This window comes from Ambystoma mexicanum, chromosome 2p, assembly GCF_040938575.1.
Source record: "Ambystoma mexicanum isolate Mex_15411 chromosome 2p, UKY_AmexF1_1, whole genome shotgun sequence".
Lineage (NCBI taxonomy): Eukaryota > Metazoa > Chordata > Amphibia > Caudata > Ambystomatidae > Ambystoma > Ambystoma mexicanum.
The window spans coordinates 1,416,566,758-1,416,572,930 of record NC_090923.1 but is presented as its reverse complement, the minus strand read 5'-3'; the positions used below and the strand labels follow the sequence as shown (position 1 = coordinate 1,416,572,930).

Sequence of the window (6,173 nt, the reverse complement as noted above, 5' to 3'; positions counted from 1 at the left end):
TTTCCTATTAAATGCTAGGACTGGTATTTTACTTCTTCCCATTATATGTATGGACCTAGAAAGACCAGTATGCAAAGTGAAAATCCAGGACTAGCTCATGGTGATAAGTGTGACATGCCCCCCCTCCCACTGTCGTCCTTCTGGTATTGGTAAACCTGGTTGATTGCTCTCCTCTGGTCCTTGGTTCATATAGTCCATCACCCCTCTGGTCATTGGCTCCCTTATGACTTGCTCCTCTAGTAAATCACTAGCCCACCCATTGACTGTTCATTGCCATGCTAATCCTCAACCCTGTTCTTGCCGCTCCCCACCCAAAAAACCTTGTCATGGGAACTCTTTCAGCTCTCTTTAATCAAGCCTTAACATTAAACTTTGCACTCAATGCTGACTTAATTTGAGCTGTAAATGCTACTGGTGTAGAAGAAATGTCTTAACCTGGTCTGCGTTCAGCCAATCAAGTTAAAAGCACTGTGTGTGTCCTTCAGTGAAGTCATGTTAACAGTTTTTGGCTTTTGCAAACGTATCAGGCATTTGCCAGGCACTGCTATTAGATGCCCTGGTACTTGCACCATTTTGCACCTGATGCCGTTCATACAACTAAAGACAGCAGTGCCTACCAAGGGCCTTTCCCATGCCTACACAAAACCCTAAACTATTGTCATTGTCTATGCTTGTTTCCATCATGACTAAACTACATGTTGCTATAAATACCATGTGCTTACCTCTTGGCTAGGTAATGCGTCTTCAAAGGGTCTCATGTTGAAAGAGCCCATCAATGCAAAAGAAAGGAGTACTTGCAGGTCGTTAAGGGGCTGCAGACAGCCCCGTCCAGGAGGCTGCATGGGGCTTCACATCAGGAAGGCAATCAGCCCGAGCCTCACAGCGTGTGCATAACTGCTTAGGCAGGACGGCATGTTCGCCTTTCATATTCATTTTTCTTTTTTGTAAATGGGGCCAAGTCAGCCAGACTGGCAAACAAGTGGAACAATAAGCACACAATTAAGGAAAAACGTGGACAAAAACCGCGACAAGCAACCTGCTAATATTATAAGCGACTTTGGGCAAAAACAAGCCCAAAGTCACTTATAATAAGCGGACATGGCAACACTGCGGCTGCTACAAAAGAAGAACATATGAGCAGTGTTGCCAGGTCGGAAAGAAAAAATAAGCTGAATGCCCTTCCAAAAGAAGCCCAAAACAAGCTGCCTCCCATCAAAAGAAGCTGAAAAAACAAGCGCACACCTAAAATGCTGTAGAAAGGTCTCAAAAGTAAGAAACTTAACACAAAAGCATAAACATACATAGAGAGAATACAGCAATAGTGTTAAGTTGTGTTAAATAGAAACAGCACAGGTTACACAATATAATGTACACCACCAGAAGGCAGGTGTCCAAACTGAACATCCCTAGTACCCTAGCTCACCACAGATGCACAAACTCAATCCTCCACACTCCTCAAACACCAGTCCGGCCTGCACTACAATCAAACAATTTACGTTAACGCAAATTGAAACACTTGTGTATAGGCGCGTTACAAATGCCGTATCATATCATATTAAATTGTCTACTGCTCCAGACAGCTCACTAAATGAATACAGAGAGTCCCGTCTTCTCATATCTGCAGTCATAAAACAGTGCTACAAAGCAACCTTGCCTGCTCCTAAATTAGCCCCATACCACGCCTCCTGTAGATCCTGAAATTCCAAGAAACCGTGACAGTGATAGACTGTATGCTATACAAGACATAGCATAACAGGGCATAGCAAAGATTCACCCATTTCCTGCTGTGGCAGTACTCTGGAAGGCTCATTTGTGACTGGCACAAAAAGGGGGGGAAATTAATGTTAGCTTTGCTCAGGCCAGTGCTGTTTACTAGAAGGGTTTATTTGCCCAGGATCACACAGTTTAAACAGTGAAGCTGGAATGTTAACCCACTGTACAGTTTGGGCAATACAACACATATATTTCATGCTGAACCTTGTAAAAAATCATTACATTTTGTATTTCAAGGCCCAAATTAGAATTGCCATACAGAGCAGAGCCCTAAAAGTTTCCATTACCATTTGCGGGAAAGCCATCCAGTCCTGTTTTTGATTGGAATTCTGGGACTTGTAGTTTTCCTAAATTACATGTGGGGGAAAACGGTCAAATAGCAGAATCCTGGACTGGATGGCTCTCTCACGCATGGGATGGTAACTGAGCGCTCTAATAATTATATTTGCAATCTACCAAAGCAACCATGTAATATATCAATTCCGAGAAATAAAATGCTCAGTCAAAAGATTTTTGGTTCAGCTTTATTTTTTGCTGAATTAATGGAAAACTGGAAGTATGACAATGCGAAGTAATGCATGTCGGAACTACATTTTCTTTTTCCACTACTGTGTTGAAATGGTTGTCAGAAACTTCTTGCTGGCTATTGTGAAAAATGCAGAACAATCCTTTTTCATGGCTTCCTTTCATAAGAGGCTTTCTGTTCTGCATATTTTCGGGCATTTGGCATTGATGGGGCACTGAGGTAAGGATCCGTGAGTGGCCTTTCAGATGCGAATGCCCCATCAGTGCCAAATGCCTAAGCATGTGTTAAAGGAGAGAGAAGCCCTCGAGGAAGACAAAGGTGTAATTGCAGGCCATTAAGGACAATACGCTGCTCCAGGGGGGTTATTACTGAACCCGCTTCACATTCCCGTGCAGGACGCGATGTGGAGCTGCGACGTGTAATGGGTTTGGCTGCCTTGCAAACAAGCCCAATTACACGCGCACATCTGCTCAAACAAGCGGACAGAAACCACGACAAGCGACCTTCAAATATTATAAGCGACTTTAGGCAAAAAGAAGCCCAAAGTCGCTTATAATAAGCGCACCTGGCAACACTGCATATGAGAACTGCTTAAATGATAGACACGGGCACTTTAGGACACGGGTGGAGCTACGCAGATCACTGGCCAATCCCAGGAACAGAGATGTTGGAGGGTGGGCTGTAGGCGGGCTATGACATTAGCTTTTCTTTTCGTGCTGCATGTATGGCTGGAGCCATCAAGTGGGCGTGACTCCGAAGATTGCCGAACACTGCCTCCCACAATCTACCATGGGAGGCAGGATAGCATACAACACCGCACAAGCACAGATATTATCAGAGTCTTTCTTCTAGTTCCATTCCTCCAAGGGGAAGCTGTGGCTCACAGTGGCTGTAGGATCAGCGTCGCGCGTCAACGTGATCAGCGTCTAGGAATCGTCAGCCAATCAGGACCCAAACGTGTGAAGTTTCAAAAAGACAGCGGGTCTGACTTTTTTTTTTTTTTTTTTTTAGATATATCCGCTGGAAGAGCGACCGAGACGGAGAGTATTTGGGTAAACCGAGTGCCAGGAAGAGAAGGTGAGCGGGTGTATACGTAAGAGCAGTTGTCGAGTTTTCAGGTCATATTGATGACGCGTGCCTGGAGGCGAAGTACGTTTTAGATTCCAGTTGCGTTTTAGGGATAGGCCCTTTTAATGATTCAAATGGAGGCGGTGTGATGCCCTGTTGTCTGCCTGTATCCGGGCTTTATTTGTACAGAGAATTGTGGTGTGCCGTTGGCTTGGCTGCAAGATTGGTCATTGTCTTGATTTGCGTTTCATTCCCGCATGGCTCGATGTACCCGCCATTGATGGGGCGCGTTTATTTGTTAAAGCCCGCACAAAGTTCAGTTGGATTTCCAAATCTGTCTCTTCCCGCGATACGAGCTCTGTTACAAAGACTCTTTAAACTGTTTCCGTGTGTTCATATTTTCTTCTTTGACACATGCACAAGGTTGTTTGGTCTTAGTAGTACATCTGCAGACCCAAGAGGCAATGTGTAAGGCTAACTTTCTGTTGTATATTCTCTTATTTGTAGTCTTCCGAATTTGGGTACCGGGGAGGTGGAGGGGGTTAAGCAAATAACTATTTCTATAGGGTTATGTTGGTCAGATGTGTTTATTGCTTGTGTGCTTTTCAAGTCCTCTCTAAAGAATGGCATTTTTAAAAAATCAAGCATTCTTACGTTTCTCCCAGATTGGTTAATATGTGGCCAAGGGCCCAAGCCCCTCAGAGTGGACTTAAATCCTGATTTCACAACTGATAAGAATGCGCCTTGTGTACCAAAATGTGAGTATTGAGGCACGATTTAATTCATACTGCTTACAGAGCACGCACAATCGGGTGTGTTGACCATTAATCAATGTGGGCATTCGCGTGATGGGCCAGCAGCATCAAAACCACAAGGGCGGCTCTTGTATTGGTTTATGGATGCCTGCCTGTGTTGTCACTATCCTCCCATACCCTCGATCAAGCCACGGCTGAGTCAACTGAGGCCACTCACATTAGCATAACTACAGGGCTTTTGAGACTTGTATAGCATCTTCCTCCTCAGTCATCGGACTACATGACCCGTGTTCCTTTACAGGACCAATAAGCTCACTGCATTGTGTGCCTTTTGCTCAGATGCCTGTTTAAACTGCAGTTTGGGTCCCGTAAGGGCCGTAACTTTTTTTTCTGGTGAGAATTGTCCCATTAAAATGGCTAATAGTTCTGTGAAGGGTGTGCAACCAAAATCAGTTATTTATATTTTTACTATGTATGTCACGTGCTGTCAGATGTACTACTCACTGACTGTCATTCTAGCAAGGGGTGTATGTCTTATTTTGTGGCAATTCTTCACAATGTTGTGTGGAGAACAGTTGACATTTTTTGTAACGGGGCTAGAGTCACTTACGGGGCTGCTGGTGGCATCTCAGTCCACCCCTGTGCATAGTTTTGCTCCTTTCATGTGACAGTGTACGTTGCATTCCAGTTATTTGCCTCTTGCCTGGCTACATGCATATTATTGTAATGTAGCTTCCTTTAAAGGCATGTAACCTCTTATGTTATTTTGGTGCTGTCCAATACATTTGAAAGCTAAGGTCCCCCGTCATGTGTTATTGCACATTGAGGATCTGCTTACGTTTGGAATGCCATCATTGAGGGTGAAATAACCTGTGCATTTTTGACTTGTATTAATCAAACGGTGCAGATAATTCTGTTTCTGAAAGTGAGTTCTTTTAATCGATCCCTCTTTCATAATGCTCCATGACAAAAAGCATAATATACACGTTGCTGTGACAGTTTCCTGTCATCCCCAGTAACTTTAGGGCAGGTTCAAAGGTTAAATGGATACTCTTGAACACAGCTGCAGAAATGCAAAGTTTCATCAGGCGTGTTTTGGCAGTTAATATCTAAATGTATGACATATCTGGTTTTGGCATTGTGGTTACTGTGATTACAATTGTACACCCACAAACGGTCATTTCATGACAGCCTGGTGTGAATTAAGCTTGGTGTGAATTAAGCTATCTGCAGGGATTGAAATTAAGATTCGAAGAGCAGGAGCTAAAACCAGGTGTCCCCAGTAGGCAAGAGCTACTGCTGGGTTACCAGTTGAGGGTACAAATTGCACTGCAAATTTTACTTCCGCATAAGATGCACACTTTTACTGTTTGCCCATTATGCATGATCTATTATATTTAAATGGGTCCTAAATATGTTAAACTCAAATTCGTGCTTCTAAGGCACTAGGCCAAACGCAGCTATGTTAACTGTTGGCTTTAAGCTACCCTGGCTCTCCTAAGGTGGAAGCAGGACATACATGGCTGCATCTGGGCAGAGTCTGCCTACAACAACCCTATTGGGTCCAGGCCTGGGTACCTTCTCTCTTCCCGCTGAGGAGGGAGGACCCCTTTCTCGAACGAACAAGAATACGGCTTCTGAATCTGTTTGGAAACCAATGCTTCAAAGCCCTCTCTGTGGACACCTCAGCCAGGGTGCTGATTATTTAAGACCGTTTGTTGTAGGGAAACAGTGGAAGGGGCTGTAATGAGGGTATCCCAGATGAGGGGTTGAGACTACAGAAGGGTCTTGCCGTTTTGGGTTTTGCTAGGACTCCCAACTCCTGTCGCCCTCTATCCACTTCCTGCATACAAGGTGCTCGGAGTATGACAACAGGCAAAGGGCACTTGTGCTGCCAGGTTTTGATGCTTAACATATCCACAATGGCTTTTTGTTTATGTAAAAGGGAGGGCTGTCCCATTACTTGATCTGTGAATCCTTCAAGGATTCATCTGGAACTTTGGGTGTACAGTCTATTCCAATGCATCTATAGATGGGCCCTCTTCCTTACC

At 44.3% G+C, this 6,173-nt stretch overlaps 1 protein-coding gene across 3 annotated transcripts in view; it reads left to right on the top strand.

The window, feature by feature from the left end:
- The first annotated feature begins 3,097 nt into the window (after positions 1 to 3,097).
- LOC138567570 (aurora kinase B-like) overlaps positions 3,098 to 6,173 on the top strand; it is a 160,032-nt gene continuing 156,956 nt past the window's right edge. Inside the window, exon 1 of one of the 3 annotated variants that reach the window (XM_069645922.1) lies at positions 3,098 to 3,376. The gene's annotated coding sequence lies outside the window, so the exon portion shown is untranslated. Of the gene's footprint in view, positions 3,449 to 4,103; positions 4,126 to 6,173 lie in introns of those variants that run through there. The other 2 variants (XM_069645923.1, XM_069645924.1) reach the window with 2 other exon arrangements.